Source organism: Schistocerca piceifrons, chromosome 5 (assembly GCF_021461385.2).
Source record: "Schistocerca piceifrons isolate TAMUIC-IGC-003096 chromosome 5, iqSchPice1.1, whole genome shotgun sequence".
In the NCBI taxonomy this organism is placed as follows: Eukaryota; Metazoa; Arthropoda; class Insecta; order Orthoptera; family Acrididae; genus Schistocerca; species Schistocerca piceifrons.
In genome coordinates, this window is record NC_060142.1 from 636,840,096 (window position 1) to 636,862,055 (window position 21,960).

Consider the following 21,960-nt stretch of genomic DNA (forward strand, 5'->3'; position numbering starts at 1 on the left):
GAACTAATCACCACACTGAGATAAAAACAAATATGGCAGTTTTCTGCGATACTAACAAAATAAGTGGAATGCTCAGTCTCCAGGATGAGTATTTTACACAGAGTGGCATAAAAATATACTAATATTAAATTATTTTTTCTTGCATTTTAAACTGTATGAATCAGTTATATTCTGTCAAAGGTGATTTTTGTGTTGAAAAACGTGACTGCATAAGATTCCATGCGAGTGTGTGCATTGTAATACTGGGGAGACGTGTCAAACTGTGCAAGAAAGCTGTCTTAAACACTATCGACATAGATGACTGAACCAACATTCGAAACAGGCAAAAGCGTAACACAGGACATAAAATGTTTTTTGAAGAGACTGAAACTTTATTTTCTGCGTCTTTCTAGGATCGTATTTTTTAAGGGAGCCATACATATCCGTACCGCAGAAAACACCATTAACATATATGTGGGTTCTTAATTAAGTACTGCGCCATTAAATTAAAAATGGGGAAACAAGAGCCTCTCGGTAACAGACCGGACTCAGAGTACTGCAGAGGTTAAATTCAGTTTTTAACCGCAGCAACGCCTGGGAACAGGGTCATTGCGCTCGCTCACATGTGGAAGACCTTTCTGCAGGGGCTATTTCCGTCCAAATTTAAGAGCTTTTACGCGCATGTGTGATTCCTGCCCGCGGTCGCTATATATCTGGACGCCGCCACGTGAATGTCATTAGTCATGTCTAGCGGATGTAGATCACCTGAAGATGTCGAACCGTTGCTTGGAATAAATATTGGGGTCAAATCCAAGTGGCACATTTGTGTAGTTAAAGTTTTTCTTAGAAGTTCATTTTGCCACTCATTTATCTTTAGGTACCGGTAGAGAAAACTCAAAATACCGACATAAAGTAAAAGTGAGTGTTAAACGGATATGGCAGGATAATTTTGTCTAGTAAACCTATATGTCTTTACAGAATCGAATGACGTAGTATTAGGAGAGCTACTACATTCGGTTGCAGTTCACTTCGATGGCAAAAGGCTTCCAAGTTTCGGCCAGTTTACAACTAATCTTATCTTCATTCTTATGGAGGGCAGTATTACATAATTACAACGATCCCTGCTGCAGAACAGATATTTCAGGGCCTATGGGACGTCTGTTTTTGTATTAGGTCATAAAACTCTTTTTATTCATCCGTTATATACAGCATCGAATCTGTTTTACTAAGTTCGTAAATTTTTCAACCGCTTTTTATTTGTGTAACAAGAACGCCAGTGCAGAGTAGGACAGAAAAAAGAGAGCTAAAACAGCAGCATAAAAGTTCACGACTTTGCTTTCGTTCACCTTTCAAAAACGACAGAGATTTGTGTAAAAGAAACGGCCAAGATGATGTTTTTTTCTGACGCAGTGCACGAACGTTTACGCCAAAGCCGAATCTCGCTTCTCTCTGTATGAAGCATCTGGCTCTTTTATAAGCATCGTCGGCAGCAGCTATGATTCCGTGGAACGCCGACAGAGGGAAAAACGCCAGGTCGTCAGAACGCCCAGGCTCTGCCGCTTATATCATCGTGTGTCTACAGCGTATTACGCATACGCACACATACGCTGCGCTCTGAGACGAAGTATTCTTGGCTTAATTAAGGACCGTGCCAAAAGGCAGGTGAACGCAGACGGCAGCTTTGAAAAATGCTTCTGGATTCCGGTCGCTCCTCTTCGCTCCCTCCTTCGTAGCAGCCGTTGCTTCATCTAGTGAGGCAAGAGCAGAAAGTAGCACCCAGAAAACTCCGCTTTCATTCGCTGCGCTGCTGCTGGAGGCACAGCACACAGTACGCTTCTTAGAATAACTGCCTCGTTATTAGTGTACTATGTGAACAACGCACGGATTATTGTGAGTTGCAAAAGCTGTAGCCGGCCGCTGTGGTCGAGCGGTTCTAGGCGCTTCAGTCTGGAACCACGCGACCGCTACAGTCGCTGGTTCGAATCCTGCCTCGGGCATGGATCTGTGTGATGTCCTTAGGTTAGTTCGGTTTAAATAGTTCTAAGTTCTAGGGGACTGATGACCTCAGATGTTAAGTACCATAGTGCTTGATTCAAATGGCTCTGAGCACTATGGGACTTAACATCTGAGGTCATCAGTCCCCTAGAACTTAGAACTACTTAAACCTAACTAACCTAAGGACGACACACACACATATCCATGCCCGAGGTAGGATTCGAACCTGCGACCGTAGCGGTCGCGCGCCCATAGTGCTCAGATTCCTTTTTGAACCATTTGTAAAAGCTGCATATATTCGCTGTGTCGAACTTCTGAGAATGGCAGGACATGTAGCATTCGTGGCAATACGACTACGATGGATGTTTCTGTGGTCGACGAAAAATTAGCAATAATTTCACCGAAAGACGTCGTGCGTAATGGGAAGAAAACACTCGAGACAGCGCTCTCCTAGAAATGTGGCAGTTACATGTCATACTATATTTTTACGAAGTAATTAGGCTTCTTAGTGCAATCATTTGTTCGCCTCGGTAACTGAGCGGTCGGCAGATGTCATCACGTTTGCAGAGTTCCCGGATTCGGTTCATCAGCACTGTTGGGGCCGTGTCTCTGGTGAGAGGACACTCTGCCCCACCCTCATGCCTATCCTCTTGAGGCTGTCTGAGGAGCTACTTGAATGACAGGCAGGAGGTCCAGCAACTGGGAGGACGGTGTGCCGACGCCTCCTCCTCCTGCCCCCCCTCCTACTACTACCTCCAAGTGCCACCATTTTGGGTCCCTGAGAACGGTAGTGCAGTTTCTTTTATTATTTCTATTATTATAAATAGCAGTATGTATACATTTGAGCCCGCCCGGCTAGCCGCGCGGTCTAACGCTCTACTTCCCGAGTTTGAAGGCGTGCCGGCCCCCTGCACAAATCCACCCGGCGGATTAGTGTCGAGGTCCAGTGTGCCGGCCAGCCTGTGGGTGGTTTTTAAGGCGGTTTTCCGTCTACCTTGGTGAATATGGGCTGGCTCCCCGTATTCCGCCTCAGTTACACCATGTCGGCGATTGATGTGCAAACACTGTCTCCACATAAGCGTACACCATAATTACTCTACGACACAGACATTCAGTGTGGCCAGCGGAGGAGTGGGTGGACCGCTGTGACCTGTTGTGAACCACTGAAGGCTGTGGCACGACGAAGCCTCTCTGTCGTTTCTAGGTCCTTCGTTTAATACACAATACACACAATGCACACATTTAGCCGACTTTAGCTGCAGCCACAGCGGCGAACAGGGCTGTGCTCAAGAGGATGAAAATGTAAGAATTCTCGCAGAACTGCTCTTCATGACTGAGGGTGGTAAATGCGCTTAAGGCGGCGACAGAAAATGCTGTTGAGTGGAAGGATTTGACCTTGGATAATTTAAAACGATAATTTAAAACGTCATTCAACGTTAAAAGGAAAACCACTTTGATTTCACACTTGGAACTGACAGTAAGCAGTTAGGGCTTTATTAAAGTTAAAGATTTTCTTTTTTTAGGTTACTCTCCAAGAAAGGAACGTGTGGACTCAAATTTTAGCCGTGTCAAATTGCAAGTGCAACCTTTTCACTGTCCAAGTGAACAACAGATGACAAAAATGTATGACATCTCGAAGTTACATAAAACAATAACTGCGCCCAAGGTAAAGCTGCAGTAAAACAGTACAAGATGTCGGCCTTTAGGTTTCTATACAGGCGCCATAGTATTCTGCTGTCAAAAGAAGCCTTCGATGGAGTGTGTCAAATTATTCACTACACAGCCTACAAAAATGGCTATGTCAGTGAGTTCGTCAGTGGTATTAAAATGGTTGAAATGGCTCTGAGCAATATGGGACTTAACATCTGTGCTCATCAGTCCCCTAGAACTTAGAACTACTTAAACCTAACTAACCTAAGAACATCACACACAGCCATGCCCGAGGCAGGAATCGAACCTGCGACCGTAGCGTTCAAGCGGTTCCAGACTGAAGCGCCTAGAACCGCGCGGCCACGCCGGCCGGCTCAGTGGTATTAATAAGGGTATTCTCGGAAAGATAGGAACGAAGGCTAGCCCAACATTTAGCACCTTTATCAATGCCGATAGCCGGAAGGCTGCTGGTATCACTTATCATAAAATTCCATATTTCGGTAATATTTCCGAAAAATTCGGCAGACAAGTGCGGTCTGAAAATATTGAACGGGCTCTCTTCGTTGGCACAAAGTACACGCCAATTGTTCCAAGTATAATGCAACCGAAGTGCACTGCATCACTTGCAATGATTTCGCCATGCAGTACCTAGGACAGATAGGCAGGAATCTTACCACCAAGTCTAAATGACATCTTAAGGTTTCTAGCTCAGAATCTACCCTGAGTACCTACTATCGTGAGCTGAGGCATTCAGTCACCCTAGTAATTTAAGACTTTTACATCGAGAAAAAAAGGGCCAGCTTTAAGCACCTTGGTGGAGGTAGAAATTATGAAATCCATTAATCTTTTTTCACATCAAATCCGGAATGTACAAACGGAGTTGAGACGCCGTAGCATTTTGGCTAATTTCGACTACCTATGTTAGTTGGCGTAATACTCAAAACTACTTTACCTAGTTCTCCTTTCTTCCTCCTGGGCCCTTCCATTTACCATTCGCCTCACCTCCCCGCCCCCACCCCCCTCACCTCACGTCACCACCTCCTATGGACGCTCTCTTATCATCTTAGGTTATCCATATGATCCATTCAAGTATGTATTAGAATTTTTCATAAGTTTTCGTAAGTTTTACCTACTCTTAATGTGTACCGAAATCCACTACAGCCTTGGATCCTTGTAAATGCCCTCTTATTATCTTAGGTTCTCCATATCTTCTTTCCAAGTATGCATCAAAAGTTTTTATAATTTTTTTAAGTTTTATCTACTCTTAATAAGTATCAGTATTCACAACAGTCTTGAATCCTTTTAACCGTAAAAATCTGAGTTTTTTTACACACGTTTTTACGAAACAGTGATTTTTAGAATTTTTAAATCCTTAAAGTTTTCAAAGTTTTAATGTGTATTCAGCGGACACTGCCGACAGATCTGTTCCGTTGCCGTAATATATGTATCTGATGTTCCTCTTTCAGTCATTAAACGATCAAGAGTTAGCATAACTGACGGGCGTTATTAACGAAAATATATGTCAACTGTCACTATTATATTCGACAGCTGTTTTCCAAAAAAGGTTTTGTACATTTATCCCAACATTCCTTGTTCTCATTTACCCTTCGTACATCCCCCAAAAGACCACCGACCATTCGTTCGAGCCTGCACATCATCAGCGCATGCGCAAGCCATCCACAGGCAAGCTGTTTACTTTCTTGCCTTCAGTATGACACAGCAGGGGGCCGCGGCTGCTGTTCGTGATTACGTATAGATCGGAGAAGCGGTAAGTGCGGTTCCAGGTTCTACTTTTCTTCGATAGCTGGTTACTTGACGGGCTTGGTCCAGGTAGAACGTTCCTGCTTTTTGTGGGAACCAGTTCTTGTTTTTTTCATTCTCACCAAAAATTAGGTCTTTATAGTTTTTTTTCATTTGTTATTACCTTACGAATGGATCACTACAGTATAATTTGTTTAGAACCCAGCCACCACATTGTAAACCAGATGTTTTATTCTATGACACACCGCCTTTTTGCCATGTTTTTTCTGACTGACAACAAATGCTGGGTACGAAGTTACAAACTTTTTAATTATAATGTTTTAGTTATGTGATTACAAATATTTCAATATTCTCATATAAAAGTTTTAATATTTTTTACAGATGTTGTAAAATCTTCAAAAAAATTTAGAAAATTTATCATATCAGTTGACGTCCAAAGGATGATATTCCTTCTGGGTTTATTGTTATACGGATGTTCACCTGAAGACATGGCATTTAGTGCCACGAAATCTACAGTGATCGAACAATAAAGGACTAAATATAGCTGAAGATGTTCATTAATACCCAAGATGACTACCAATACCTATGGTTGCCCTGCCTACAAGGTTATCTAAAGAAGAGAAAAATTGCTGAAGGGCCACGGACCTTGGCTTCACACATCCCAACATAAAAGCTTGGACCTTCATCCAGATGCAGGCTGAAGACCGTTCCCATGATCCAATGATCTCATACGACACAGTCGCTATTCGGCTAGTCAGAGTTTCCAAGGCTCCAGTTAATAAAGTAGATGTTTGGCAAGTAAAGAAAGAACTTACTGAAATCAATAAATCTCTACAACATAACCCAGAATTCTCTTCTCGATTTGTGATCACTGGAGTCAGCCCTTAATCACATGAAATGTAGAAATGTTCCAGATGCAGATGGACACTACTGTGAATTTTTGGTGCATAGAGGACTTAAAACGTGAGAGTGGCTGGTTCGCATTTTTAACTAAATTCTTCGCACAGGAACATTACCAGCCAAATTTATGAGAGCTATGAAAACTACCCACGTAGAAACCGCCTACCAGAATAAACACAAGACGCGTGGTTATCGTTGATCAGTCAGCATCTAATGACACTATTGAGAAAAGTGATAATTAAATCATCACCCTAAGCTGTCGACAGGCGTTGATATACATCAACGGGGATAGTTGGAAACGTGTGCCCCGACCAGGACTCGAACCCGGGATCTCCTGCTTACAGAGCAGACGCTCTATCCAGCTGAGCCACCGAGGGCACAGAGGATGGTGCGACTGCAGGTATTTATCCCTTGCACGCTCCCCGTGAGACCCACATTCCCAGCTTAATGTCCACACACTAGATTCGTAGTGCCCCTACCCATTACACTCATTACTCGCGGCAGACAATCTTACTGAGTACCGTAAGAGTTCGGGCAATACGTGTGCAACGGATAAATCCATGCAGTCGCACTATCCTCTGTGAAATTTTCATTCTGCAGTGGAGAGTGCGCTGATATGAAACTTCCTGGCAGATTAAAACTGTGTGCCGGACCGGGACTCTAACTCGGGACCATTTCACTGCAGAGTGAAAATTTCATTCTGGAAACATCCCCCAGGCTGTGGCAAAGCCATGTCTCTGCAATATTCTGTCTTCCAGGAGTGCTAGTTCTGCAAGTTTCGCAGGAGAGCTTTTGTAAAGTTTGGAATGTAGGAGACGAGGTGCTGGCGGAATTGAAGCTGTGAGGACGGGCTGTGAGTCTTGCCTGGGTAGCCCAGTCGGTAGAGCACTTTTCGCGAAAGGCCAAAGTCCCGGCACACAGTTCAGTGCACACTGCGCTACAGAGTGATAAGTTTCATTAATGGGCCACATTGTAAACGGGTATTCTGACAGACGTTTCCCCTGTGGCATCATGAGTGTACACGAAGCATCCAAGGAGGCGCTCTACTCGACTGAGACTTTCGATATTCGCGTGTAGTTGGCGCATTTCGATATTTACGTAGTAAGAATAATTATGCATGTATAGCTATTTTTTGCTCAAATTTGTATTTGTTGTAATTTATCATAGTAACAGTAGGTTGCGGTACTCATTTTACTGTTAGTTTTAGGGTACCTCAACTCAGTCGTCAAAAAACGAACCCTTATAGAACCGCTTCGTTATCCATCTTTCTGTCTGCCTATCTGTGTGTCTGTCCGACAGTTAAAGACCCTTTTCTTCAGGAACAAGTATCAAGTTGAAATTTGTGTCACACATTAGGATCTATGATCTCGTAACGATGTAAGAAAGTGAAGCTTCTAAGTCGATACAGTAGAAAGATATGACTATTTATGTCATATATTTTGATACTCGCAAACTCATTCATCAGAACCTAACCGTTGACCTGCAATCATGAAATTTGTCAAGAAGAAGGGTTTCACCCTATAATCAAAGGAAGAAATCCGAAGCATTTTAATCTGTAGTTATGCCATACGAAGAAAAACTTTTTTTTTTCACTTGTTATCAACCTCTCTATCCGTCTCTTAAGAGTTATTTTTTACTCAGGAGCAGGTAGACGAATCACGTAGAAATTTACGTCACGTACTAAGGGCTACGGTGCCTTGGCTGTATAAAAGACGTGAGCTTCTAAGTCAACGAAATGAAAAGAAATGGCCATTTGCGTCACATATTCTGATACTCGCAAACTCGCTCATTAAAACCTCTACGGAACTTCTCCTTGACGTAGAATCATTAAATTTGTCACGAATCAACGTTTCACGATACAACAAAAGGCAAAAACAAATCAGAATATTGTTAATTTATAATTACATCAGACGAAAAATATTTCTTTGGTCATTTGTTATCCAACATCAAACCTGAAATTCAAAGACTCTCGAAAGTCATGGAATCCCTGTAACCGATATCTTGCCGGTATCGGTGTCGATAACAGGCAAAAATCGTCGAGATCCTCGGTTCCAGGGATGGATGGTCTATAAATAATCAAGTTTGTAGGGAACACTCAGAACTCTTACACGCACCTGGCCAGTTTTTATTTCTTCTTCTTGTTATTTTCGGCCAGCTAAGAACCACATCAATTCAGCTGTCTCTTTCTGGGAGCATTAACTGTCCCCCCCCCCCCCTCCTCCCCCCAAACCCATGGTCATGTATTCGTTTCTGCTGTTCCTCTTTTCTCTCTTGTATCCACGCCTTTCGTGTCTTCAGCTTTGATATTTCCTGGAACCCTTTATGCGTTCGTAATTTTTCTGTGAGCGGTTCACACTTCCGAATATCTTGAGGAGAAAATTACAGTTCTCGTAGATGTTTTTCGACTTCTGTGAACTATGCCTCTTTGGTTCAGATATCTTTCCTGTTCTCATTCGTGTCACATGATCATGAAAGGAAACCGTTCTTTTCCGAAACGCGTCACTTATCTTTTGCACGCGTTTATGCACTTTGTGGTTTTGACGCCTTCTGTAGTCGCCGTTTTCTTTGATGTGATCAAGGATTTTTCTCAAAATCGTTGTTTTTCTGGCTTCAAGTTTCTGCGTTAGACTCTTCCTGTACATTATAGGAGTCTTTGCCGCATATAGAGCCTCCAGTGTAGTAATAGTGAGTAGTGTCTAATTTTGGCTTCGAAGGATATTGACCTCTTATTGTAGATTGTCTTTAGTTAGTTGATAGGCCATCTGTATTTTCTTAATGCACAATACGACGGCTTCTTTCTCTGGCAGTTTAGGCCCTAACCATTCACCTAGGTGCTTAAATTTCTCCGGGTGCTTAATTTTTTCTCCTCCGGCTTCCACTCCTCTTTCTACTGACTTCGTGTTTGCCATAAACTGCATCTCCTCAAACGACGTTTGAAGCCCACCATTCGCTACCTTTGTCTTCAATTGGTTGATGTGTTTCTGTGCGGCATCTATGGAGACTGAAAATATTGTTAGTTCATCCGCAAAATAAGACATTCGACTGTAAGATTCAAAGCCTAGCCTTACCCCTACTTTCCTCTCCCTGAATTGTTAATTTCTTTCCTTCTTCCCTGAAAAACATTTTCTAAAACACATTTCATCTCCTGTCTCACACCTGACATGATTTCAGAGGCATCTGAGACGTCACCACTGAACTTCAGTTTGGAAAGGTTTTGGTCAAGGTTTGCTAGATAATCGCTAATGCAATGTTATCAAAGCCAATATCTTCAAGGATTTCAAATAGGGTGGTTCAATCAATCTAACCGTACGCCATCTTTAAATAAACAGAATTCGTCACCAATTCCCTTCTCTAGAGTTTCAAGTATGAAAAGATGGACTTTAGATTCAAAATCTGGTCGACAGAAAAGCGTCCCTTCCTGAAATCCTCTTGGTATTCCCATAATTGTGGACTGATTTGTTGTTTCGCACTACTCTGTAGAACTTTTGAGGCGGTCTTGTAAGGTCTTGGCAAGAGAAAGACGCCACGATAAATGTTCACATCTGTTCTGACCCCTTTCTTATGTGGTGGATAAATTACGGCAGACGTCCTTCCAGTCAGAAATTTTTCGCTTTCCCAAATCTCTTGGGTACCTGTAAGAAGTTTTCCGATTGCCTTATCCCCTGCATGCTTCCACAGTTCAGCAGTTATCTCATCTTCGCCACTGAGCGAAATGGTGCAGTGCCTAGCACACTGGACTCGCATTCTGGAGGACGACGGTTCAATCCCGCGTCCGGCCATCCTGATTTAGGTTTTCCGTGATTTCCCTATATCACTCCAGGCAAATGCCAGGATGGTTCCTTTGAAAGGGCACGGCCGACTTCCTTCCCCGTCCTTCCCTAATCCGATGAGACCGATGACCTCGCTGTCTGGTCTCCTCCCCCAAACAGCCACCCACTCATCTTCAACTGGTGGCTTGTGCTTCGATGATCTTCCTGATTTACTCCTTCGTAGATAAATACGAATCTGGGTGGACGTTTGCATTGTTTTGATAAAAGAATTGTTATTATTACTTTCACTGTGAAAACCTACCTAGCGATACACAGATTTCTATAAGCCGAAAGACCATCGGGTTCCATCTACATCTACATCCATACTCCGCAAGCCACCTGATGGTGTGTGGCGGAGGGCACCCTGAGTACCTCTATCGGTTCTCCCTTCTATTCCAGTCTCGTATTGTTCGTGGAAAGAAGGATTGTCGGTATGCTTCTGTGTGGGCTCTTATCTCTCTGAATTTATCCTCATGGTCTTTTCGCGAAATATACGTAGGAGGGAGCAATATACTGCTTGACTCGTCGGCGAAGGTATGTTCTCGAAACTTTAACAAAAGCCCGTACCGAGCTACTGAGCGTCTCTCCTGCAGAGTCTTCCACTGGAGTTTATCTATCATCTCCGTAACGCTTTCGCGATTACTAAATGATCCTGTAACGAAGCGCGCTGCTCTCCGTTAGATCTTCTCTATCTCTTCTATCAACCCTATCTCGTACGGATCCCACACTGCTGAGCAGTAGTCAAGCAGTGGGCGAACAAGCGTACTGTAACCTACTTCCTTTGTTTTCGGATTGCATTTCCTTAGGATTCTTACAATGATAATGCGTACTCCCAGATAATTTATGGAATTAACTGCTTCCAGTTGCTGACCTGCTATTTTGTAGCTAAATGATAAGGGATCTTGCCTTCTATGCATTCGCAGCACATTACACTTGTCTGCATTAGATTCAATTGTCATTCCGTGCACCATGCGTCAATTCGCTGCAGATCCTCCTGCATTTCAGTACAATTTTCCATTCTTACAACCTATCGATATACCACAGCATCATCTGCAAAAAGCCTCAGTGAACTTCCGATGTCATCCACAAGGTCATTTATGTATATTGTGAATAGCAACGGTCCTATGACACTCCCCTGCGGCACACCTGAAATCACCCTTACTTCGGAAGACTTCTCTCCATTGAGAATGACATGCTGCGTTCTGTTATCTAGGAACTCTACAATCCAAACACACAATTGGTCTGATAGTCCGTATGCTCTTACTTTGTTCATTAAACGACTGTGGGGAACTGTATCGAACGCCTTGCGGAAGTCAAGAAACACGGCATCTACCTGTGAACCCGTGTCTATGGCCCTCTGAGTCTCGTGGACGAATAGCGCGAGCTGGGTTTCACACGACCGTCTTTTTCGAAACCCATGCTGATTCCTACAGAGTAGATTTCTAGTCTCCTGAAAAGTCATTATACGCGAACATGATACGTGTTCCAAAATTCTACAAGTGATCGACGTTAGAGATATAGGTCTATAGTTCTGCACATCTGTTCGACGTCCCTTCTTGAAAACGGGGATGACCTGTGCCCTTTTCCAATCCTCTGGAACATTACGCCTTTCTAGAGCCCTACGGTACACCGCTGCAAGAAGGGGGGCAAGTTCCTTCGCGTACTCTGTGTAAAATCGAACTGGTATCCCATCAGGTCCAGCGGCCTTTCCTCTTTTGAGCTATTTTAATTGTTTCTCTAGCCCTCTGTCGTCTATTTCGATTTCCATCGTCAAATGGAAGTGACTTCAGTAGGTGGACAACAATAATATTCACAATTTCGAAGAGTTTTTCCTTCAGATATCCGTCATACATCATTTTCTTGTGATTTCTGTAGTGGACTGGCCAGACAGTCAATCCACTATGACCGGTAGCCGAAAGGCACGCGTTAAACTCACGCAGGCTGGCGTGAGGTCTGGAACATTACAAGGAAATGAGAACTTAGAAAAACGGACGTAACTGGTGGAATACTTAACTTTAAACCACAATTGGTGAACATCTCTCTTGACTGTACATGCTTCACAAGATAAATATCAAATGCTATGGCGCCTTGCTAGGTCGTAGCAAATGACGTAGCTGAAGGCAAATGAGAGCGTAGTTGTCAGTGTAGCATCGCTAGCAAAGTCGTCTGTACAACTGGGACGAGTGCTAGGAAGTCTCTCTAGACCTGCCGTATGGTGGCGCTCGGTCTGCAATCACTGACAGTGGCGACACGCGGATCCGTCGTATACTAACGGACCGCGGCCGATTTAAAGGCTACCACCTAGCAAGTGTGGTGTCTGGCGGTGACACCACATTCCTCCCCCGCAAATCGGCGAACGGTTGTGTTACAAGGCTTCCGCCCGCCGTGGGGAGGACCCCATGTTGACGTATGCGACGAGGTGGGGAGCCTAACAACAGGCGAGGCTGTGCCACCCGCACCCGGCCATTCGGTTCGAGGGGAGCTAGGAAACGCCTGAAAACCTAGTCCAGGGTGCACGCCAACATGCGGTGTATGCGCCCGTAAAGAGACAGGAGGGGCCGAAGATTCGACCTCCATCGGGGCGGAGCAGCCGACGGGCGAAGACGACATCTGGTCCGGAGCGGGCAAGAGGTCCATGTCGGAGGACAGCTGGTCCCGGGAAGCGATGGCGGCGCGTGACCCAGGGAGGCGCTTGGCGGCTGCAGCGAAGCGTCCACTGCGGGCGTCGCCGGCGGGAGAACAGGTGGCGGCGGCGGCGGCGGCGCGTCGCCATGGGGCAAAATGGAAGGCCGCGTCGGTAACCCCTGGGGCTGAGGCGAGCCAGTAGATGGGTCCCCAGGGCGCTGACCCGACGGCACCGTCGCTGAGAGCAGACGGGGAGCGGCAGAACCCGTGCGACGACAGAGGCGCAGCTGATTGAGATGCCGACGCACTTCACCAGAGGCCCCCAAAACCAGATACATAGCGCGGCCGAGGCAGCGAAGAATGCGCCCTGCGAGCCAACGCCGTGAACCTCGATAGTTGCTATAATATACAACGTCGCCTGGAGCAAAAGCAGGTGGCTGCTGCTGCACAGGAAGCTGATGCGGCGGATGTAGCAAAGACATCAAGGGTCGATGAGGACGACCGTGGAGCAACTCAGCCGGCGAGCGAACATCTCGGGGCTGAAAGCGATACGAAGACAAAAAGAGCAACAACGCGTCCTCCCGAGAATGCGACTCTTTCAACTTCAACATCTGTGACTTGAAAGTCCGGACCAATCCGTCAGCGGCACCGTTCAACTGAGGCGAAAACGGCGCGGATGTCAGATGTTGAATACCATTGGCCTTGCAGAATGACTGAAATTCTGCGGAGATGAATTGTGGGCCATTGTCGGAAACAATAGTCTGTGGAAGACCTTCAATACAAAAGATAGCAGATAACGCTTGGATGGTGGCAGACGACGTCGTGGAAGACATCCGGACAACAAAAGGAAACTTACTGAACGAATCTACCACAACCAACCATCGAGCATTCCAGAATGGACCAGCAAAATCGATGTGTAAGCGTTGCGAAGGGGAAGTGGCTTTCGACCATGCAAAGAATTTCGGCGGTGGTGCGGATTGTTGTTCGGCACACGCCATGCAAGAAGTACACATATTCGTAATCGCAGCATCGATTCCGAACCAAGTACAGTGCTGACGAGCAAGTTGTTTCGTTCGCACTATACCCCAATGTCCTTGGTGGAGAAGCCGTAAGACAGAGGACTGTAACGAACATGGGACCACGACCCGGGACGGATCATTATCAGAACGCAACAGCAAAACACCACGTCGCACAAAAAGTCTCTCCTTGTGAGCAAAAAATCGGCGAACCAACGGATCCTCGATCCGTGACTTTGACAAGGGCCATTGCGTAGCAACAAAACGCAAAACGGTAGCAAAGACAGGGTCGGCAGCTGTGGCTGTAGCTACACGACGAAAATCAATCGGAAACGATTCGACAACGTCATCGGTTTCCGCATCAATAAACATGCAAGCAAGTTCGGAAGAATCGAATGCTCTATCCTCAGCAACAGGCAAACGGGACAACGCATCGGCGTTTCCGTGCGTAGCAGTGGACCGATACAAGATATCGTAGCTGTACTGCGAGAGGAAAATAGACCAGCGAATGAATTTCTGCGCTGTACATGGAGGTACAGGCTTGTTTGGATGAAAAAGCGATGTCAAAGGTTTGTGGTCTGTGATGATGGTAAAGTGACGACCATACAAGAAATCATGAAACTTAGTAACACCAAATACGAGAGCCAAGGCTTCTTTCTCGATCTGTGAATAATTTCTTTGCGCGGACGAGAGCAATTTGGACGCAAAGGCAATAGGGCGAACATGCGATCCATCTTTGTGCACAAGCACAGCACCGATCCCGAAATCCGATTCATCTACCATCAACAAAAGGGGTTTTATGGGGATTGAATGGCGTAAGGCAAGTATTTGAAAGCAACGCCGATTTCAACTGGCGAAAGGCGCGTTCGCATTCCGTCGTCCAGACGAACGGAACACCTTTACGGCGTAAGCGATGAAGCGGAGCTGAAATGGAAGAGGCGTGGCGCACATAATTATGATAATAATTGATTTTTCCCAGCACACTCTGTAGCTGCTTCAAATTCTGCGGCGAAGGCAAATCTTGTATCCCACGGAGGTGCTCGGGACTGGGATGTATGCCTTGTGCATTGATTACATGTCCCAAATAGTGTAAGTCACGAGCAAAAAACACACATTTGTCCTTCCGTAACCGAAGACCATTTTGTCGCAAGACCTGAAATAATGTTCTGAGATTGGCTAAATGTTCTTCTTCCGTCTTTCCGGAGATCACAATATCGTCCAGATAGTTTGCTGCAGTAGGGACCAAGGCACAGACGGTTTGCAGATATTGCTGAAACAATGCAGGGGCGGATGCACACTCGAATGGCAGTCTTTTGAATCGATACAAACCAAGATGCGTGTTAACTACCAAAACGCGCTGGGATTCTTCGTCCACCGGTATTTGCAAGTACGCATCTGCTAGGTCCAACTTCGAAAAATATTTACCCGGGCACAGTTTGTCAAAAAGATCTTCCGGGCGGGGTAAAGGAAAAGTTGCAATCACTAGTTGTGGATTCACTGTTGCCTTGAAGTCCACTCAAAGTCTCAATTTTCCGGAAGGTTTTGGTAAAATTACTAAGGGTGAGGCCCAGAGAGAAGCCTGCACGCGTTCAATCACACCTTGTGATTCCAAATCGTGTAAGGTTCTTGCGACCTCATCCCACAATGCGTGGGGACCATTGCGCGCTCTGAAAAATTTCGGTTGCGCGTTTACTTTCAGTTCCAAATGTGCTTCATAGTTCTTAGCGCAACCAAGGCCCGGTGCAAAAATGACCGCAAATTCTTCACATAGACGAGAAACACTGTCTGAAGGCACAGTCTGGTTCACTGATAGGACCTGATTGACTATAGACAAGTTAAACAACTGAAATAAATCTAAACCAAACAAGTTCACTGCAGAAGAAGAACGAAGTACGTATAATGACAAGTTTTGTTTGCCCCTTGTATGTTGCAAAATGGCTGCACTGTCCTAACACAGGGATATTCTGACCGGAATAGCTAGTTAACTTAACATTTGCGGCAGGCAACGGTGGTGTGCCCAGTTGTTTGTACGTGTCTTTATTGATTAGTGAAACTGCAGCTCCGGTATCGAGCTGGAACGGAATCACGTTGCCATTTATGACCAAATCTACAAAAAGTTTATTGTCCTGCTGACGACAAGAGCGACTGTCTCGTGCAGTGTGAACTGACACTGGTACAGAATCACTTGCGACTTGACGGGATTTCCGACGATTCGACGCACACTATTTGTGGGACGAACACAGTCACTTTTAGAGAGAGTGGCACTGGGCGGAGGGGAATGAACTGCATGAATATCCATGGGCGAAGGTTCACGAGCCTGAGTATTCTTGGTTCGATTCCGATTCCGGCGCGAAGCAAAGGGCCTGGAATGGTTGTGTGTGTCCGATCTAAGCTTTTTCTGGCAAACACGTTGAACATGTCCTTTTTTATTACAGAAAAAGCAAATAGCTTGGCGGAACGGGCAATTCTCACGCGAATGTCCAGTAGCACACCGCAGGCATGACTTTAGCACTGCATTTGCTTGCTTGCGCGGCAAACGTAGCGGAGAGCTTGGCGGCAGCCGCGCGGATGGGCGCGAGCGCTGTTTACCGTTCCGTGCAGCTCGCCCGGCGGGCCGGATAATGTGACACACGGCTGGCGAAGTTTCAAATGATTCCTGAGCAAAGTCAAGTGTGTCCTGCCGATCCAATATGTCTATCACTTGTTGAAGGGAGGGATTGACTAGTTTCAAAATCTGTTCCCTGATACGAACATCAGAAACGTTCTGTGCAATTGCATCACGTACCATAGTATCGGAATAAGGGAGTCCACACTCACACTCAAAAGCACAATCCCTAGTAAGGCCTTGCAAAGTTGCAACCCACTCCCTATTAGTCTGACCGGCCGTACGTTTTGTACGAAAGAACGTGTACCATTTGGCAACTACATTGACTGAGTCTTTGAAATATGCATCGAATGCAGACAAAATTTCGTCGTAGGACAAAGTTGCCATGTCGCGTCGGGGAAATAATTTCACTATCACACGGTACGTCTGGACGCCTACACACGAAAGCAAAAAAGGCTGCCGCTCAATACCTTGAATTCTGTAGGCGGCGATATGGAATCCAAATTGGCGTGACCACTCCGTCCAGCTTTCCAGTGCCACATCAAAAGGACGAAAAGGTGGTGCAACTGCATGTTGTGGCTGCGGGAGCGGTGGAGCGGCGGCCGCCATATCGTTTTGCGGTGCACGTTGACCCTGGACGAGTTGTCCAAGGGCATCCAATAAGGCCTGCGTCTGCTGATTCTGCAAGCGATAAAATTCGGACAGTACATCTGCCGATTGTGGCGAAGCCATGACGCAAGTAATTTAAGCAAGTATAAAGAAGAAGACCGTTTTTACACTCGTCGCCAACTGTAGTGGGCTGGCCAGACAGCCAATCCACTATGACCGGTAGCCGAAAGGCACGCGTTAAGCTCACGCAGGCTGGCGTGAGGTCTGGAACATTACAAGGAAATGAGAACTTAGAAAAACGGACGTAACTGGTAGAATACTTAACTTTAATCCACAATTGGTGAACATCTCTCTTGACTGTACATGCTTCACAAGATAAATATCAAATGCTATGGCGCCTTGCTAGGTCGTAGCAAATGACGTAGCTGAAGGCTATGCTAACTATCGTCTTGGCAAATGATAGCGTAGTTGTCAGTGTAGCATCGCTAGCAAAGTCGTCAGTACAACTGGGGCGAGTGCTAGGAAGTCTCTCTAGACCTGCCGTGTGGTGGCGCTCGGTCTGCAATCACTGACAGTGGCGACACGCGGGTCCGTCGTATACTAACGGACCGCGGCCGATTTAAAGGCTACCACCTAGCAAGTGTGGTGTTTGGCGGTGACACCACAATTTCTTTTAATGCGATTTATGTAAGTAAACTCTCAGTGTTTAAACATGCTTGTCTTTTAGAGCTTTGTGTGATACTGAGAACCATCCTGTTGTATTTTCTCCAAAAGGTATTCAAATGGGGCGTTCATATTTCTGAAATTGTGTGGTACCTCATTCTACTAACTTTAAGATGAAGTTGGTTCAAATGGCTCTTCTCGCACTATGGGACTTAACAGCTGAGGTCATCAGTCCCCTATAACGTAGAACTACTTAAGCCTAACCAACCTAAGGACATCACACACATCCATGACCGAGGTAGGATTCGAACCTTGGACCGTAGCGGTCGCGCGGTTCCAGACTTAAGCGCCTAGAACCGCTCGGCCACTCTGGCCAGCTAAGATTAAGTAACTCGCAAGGGAACGGTGAACGAGATGTGGAAATGCGGTGAAATGGCTGTTTGCTGCATGTAGCCCCTCATGTGATAGCGTACCGAAGAATTCGCGAATTTTTCTCAAGAGTATACCGTCTTTCTGCCTCGAACTGCCATTTCAGCTCCCAGAGTATCTCTGTTTACTTTTGTATTGAATGTACTGACCAGTTTCGACCCTACAAACGCATTCCTGCATTCGTTCGATTGTTACTGTCGTTCCCTACCTGATAAATATTCTGGACACTAAAAGAACGTTCTAGCGTACGGCGTGCGGTTTTCTTTATAAATGCACTGTGCCTTCCCAGAAATCTGCAAATAATCTGTCTTCCGATCATCTTACCTAGCACTGTTAACAAACCTTTTTTGAAGGTGTCCTTCTGTACTGTAGCCTTTCAGCTCAGGCAGTTAGAAAGTAGACGGTTTTGAAATGTGGCTCTACAGAATAATGCTGAAGATTAGATCGGTAAATGAGAGTTATTAATGAGGAGGTTCTGAAACGGAGCGGGGAAAAATTAAATGTAGGCCACAAGTCAGCTAAATAAATTTGGTGTGATAGGACGTGCTTCTTTCTCTTCGTTATTTCGAGGCAGCCAGATGGGAGCTTTCACTGTAGGGAATGGTAAGCATGGTACTCTTCAACGAGTGGCGGAAAGCAATGACGTAGAGACGACAGACGGACGACACACTGAAAGCGACGGGAAACTAGGGTGAGGCAGGGTGGCGACGGAACAGGACACAACGAGTGTACAGCCGTTGTAAAGTTACAGTTCTCACGGCTCGTGCAATTGCGGACATGTGCATACGAACCCAGGGGGCAATAACATCGGCGACTTGGAAGAAAAACCGCATTTCTGGCCAAATCAGTGGGTGTGTTTGCCCCGTGTTTAGCGCTGATTTAAGGTGAATTTGGTTAATGGCAAAAATGTGGGGCCTTGCGATATAGGAGTAGATTTAGTAATAAGGATGCGAATAACAGACTTAATTCGAATTTGGTTACCCAACACTCGATAGCAGACTGGAAAGCATGACGCCATTGCTGAATCCGTCTCCAGTGGCGAGATGCAGTTTTTGATAGGGCGGAAACTGCATCAAATATACTTTCGTAACTGAACATATACAACATTTATTTGTAACAGAAGAAATTGAAGGTCGCATATTGAAAATAATGTAAGACAAGTATGCAGACTTTCTCCCCAAGTATTAAACCTCTAGATCTGCGAATCAATAACGGGAATAAAAGAATGGTCAAGGGAGAGGACTGCAATTCAGGGTGTAGAGATTTTTCTACTCTACTGAATGACTGAATTTAATTGAAAGGATATCAACCATTAGTTCCCGAATGTATCTTCAGTTGTTTAAAATTTTGTTCTGGTGAAACAGTACTACTGGGATCTAACACAAAAAGTCCTTATATCAATGTTCCAGCATACTATTCATGACTAGGGATCTGAATTCGGTATTTGACTGCGTCAGAACAATTCAATTCAAGTTGTGGCTCTCTAGTGTGAGGCAATTCCAAAGTGTGATCCGACACGAGTATAAGAATAAGCACAGGTCTTATCTTGAGACACCAATCCAGTATACAAAAATGAATATTTGTTTCTTCGTCTTCTATGAGTTCCTACACCAATCAGCTGATGGCGATAAAATTTTGGTGAGTTGTGCGCAAACTTGTGCAGATAATGGAATAATAATCAACTACCATTCGTAGGGGTAGGGGCGAAAAGGGTGTGATGTAGAAGTTCAACTCAGGAACGTCTGCAGCGAGTTCAGTCAGTATTTTTATGCACATCATTCGTCATTTGTAAAGAAAATTCTGTGGTAGTACCCCTATTACCACTAGGGACGGCTGTGACGATGTAAGGGGTGACCTGTAGGAACGTCCGAAAAAACGACCTGCTCATCTTTCTTTCACTTGTAATACTGTAGGAGTATGAAGCGCAATCTTTCTTTTATGTGACAGTTGTGAGCGACGCTCCTTTTTCTCGTAACATCAAAAAGTTACTGGCAAAATTACAATTTTCCTCAAAATTCACATGAAACTGCAGAGATATAGATGAAATATGGTTACAAATAACGTACGTGCAAAAAACTAGTCACCAACAGGAAGACAGTTGATTCCTGTAATTGGAAGTACGAAATAACAAAGTCAGGCGTACTCTCTCGACGTACAAAGAAAAGCGACGAACTGCTGAACAAAACCCGATTAACATATATTCCTCAAAGAGAAAATGCTGTAACTGCAACTTGTCCTAAATGGAAAGCAATCAATGTTTACTTCAGCAATCCTAGCCTGGCAAAAGTAAATAAACGTCAGTCGAAAATGAATGTACGACAGAGACTGATGGGTACAGTGGTCGTAATCATGATGGTTTTTTTCACCAACTGCAACGAATTGAAGTCTGCACCTTTATGAATTTTTACATGTACTGTTGTGGCCAATCCTGTTCAATTGACGATCTTCCTGCATTTCACTCATATAATGAATGCACCTCAAACCTTCGGGAATGAAGTAGTCCGAAGGATTACGAGTGTCTAGAAGGTTGATAATCTGTGTCTGGCGGAAATTCGATAATAAAACGAGACTGACAACTCTAACATAGAATCCACTGTCTTCCGGCAGTGCCAAATAACAGTTTGATACTTTGTGTGTTCTCTGAGGCCAGTGATTTGTTTCTCAAATAAAAGCAGTGTTCGGAAAAGAATAGGAAGAGTGGTAGAGCAGCTACGTTGCAGCTGTAATCAATAAAAGTAGTTAAGTACAATTTTCCGTTGGGTACACAGTGAGATATAAATCTGGTTGGAACTTAGGGAAGCACAAGCCTGTGTGTCGAAAGTTCATAAAAACGTGCCACTAAGGGTAGAACAGTTAAATTGGAGGGGAATGAACATCAACGAGTAATCTCTACTGCCCATCAAGGTGGAATTTGTATGTACTGGAACACTGAAAATTTCGACTTACACAGAGCCAAAAAGGTGTCGAAGTGCTGCTGCGAACAAGTATACATCCATCATTCGGATCACAGCGGGTAGCGAATAGCCAGTAACATAAATTTATTATCCGTCTCCTGTCGCTCGTCCTGAACGAAAATTTTCAAGGGTTCTCAAAAAAATACTGGCACAAATCCGCTTGCAAACGTATCTAACATGTTGCAATTTTGAGACAGCATGCGTATTTACCACTAAGGAGAGCTGTTGTTCATGTACTATTGCGTAGATAGGAAAGACTAAAATACTGCAATTGGTCCAGATATTTTGATAGTTACCTGATTTAGCTTCAATCAGTATCATGTTTGATACAGGAGTGCTATCGTGATGGCGGAAGGCTTGTGGATATCTGCCATAACTCACTTCCGTGATCGACTTGGCGTAAAAGCCGATATCGCCAAAATGTGTCGCATAGGACAGTCATAAATTTCGCGGCTTATCAGCACTTTCGAGCTATCATTCGATAGCAATGATTAACTTCGCTGTCCATCAGAGGAGGAAATTCGTGGAAGTGCGCGACTGCATAATTATGCACTATGTTTTCTTCCAACTACGGACTGTACACGAAAAAATTGCGCGATATTAAAAGAAGTGCTTTATTCACGAATCGTCGCTCTCTGAGTGATTTTAATCTTATGTTAACACAATTTTTCCTCCATTGCTGTCTGTGTTGACTGTAATCTGAGTTGCGATCGTTTCATGGAAAGTCATCGAGTAATACCTTATTTCGGAACAGGATGGCGAAATACAAGCAAGGAGGAAAGCTGAAGCTGATATGAGGTAACCGTCCTGTCGGTGAATTCATTAGAGATCAAAATGAATTAGCAAATGATTTCGTACACCATCGATGAAGATATTTCCTTGTCGTTGTGTAAGATGTTCGTGGGAGGAAGTGATGTGTTGCTTGACACTTCTTGGCCCGCACACTCATATAAATTTAACACTGA

At 44.8% G+C, this 21,960-nt stretch overlaps 1 non-coding gene across 1 annotated transcript; it reads right to left on the bottom strand.

Annotated features, from left to right (window-relative positions):
• Positions 1-6,588: 6,588 nt before the first annotated feature.
• Positions 6,589-6,663, bottom strand: Trnat-ugu. Its single transcript has one exon. It is a non-coding gene; the product is annotated as a tRNA-Thr (tRNA).
• Positions 6,664-21,960: the final 15,297 nt, after the last annotated feature.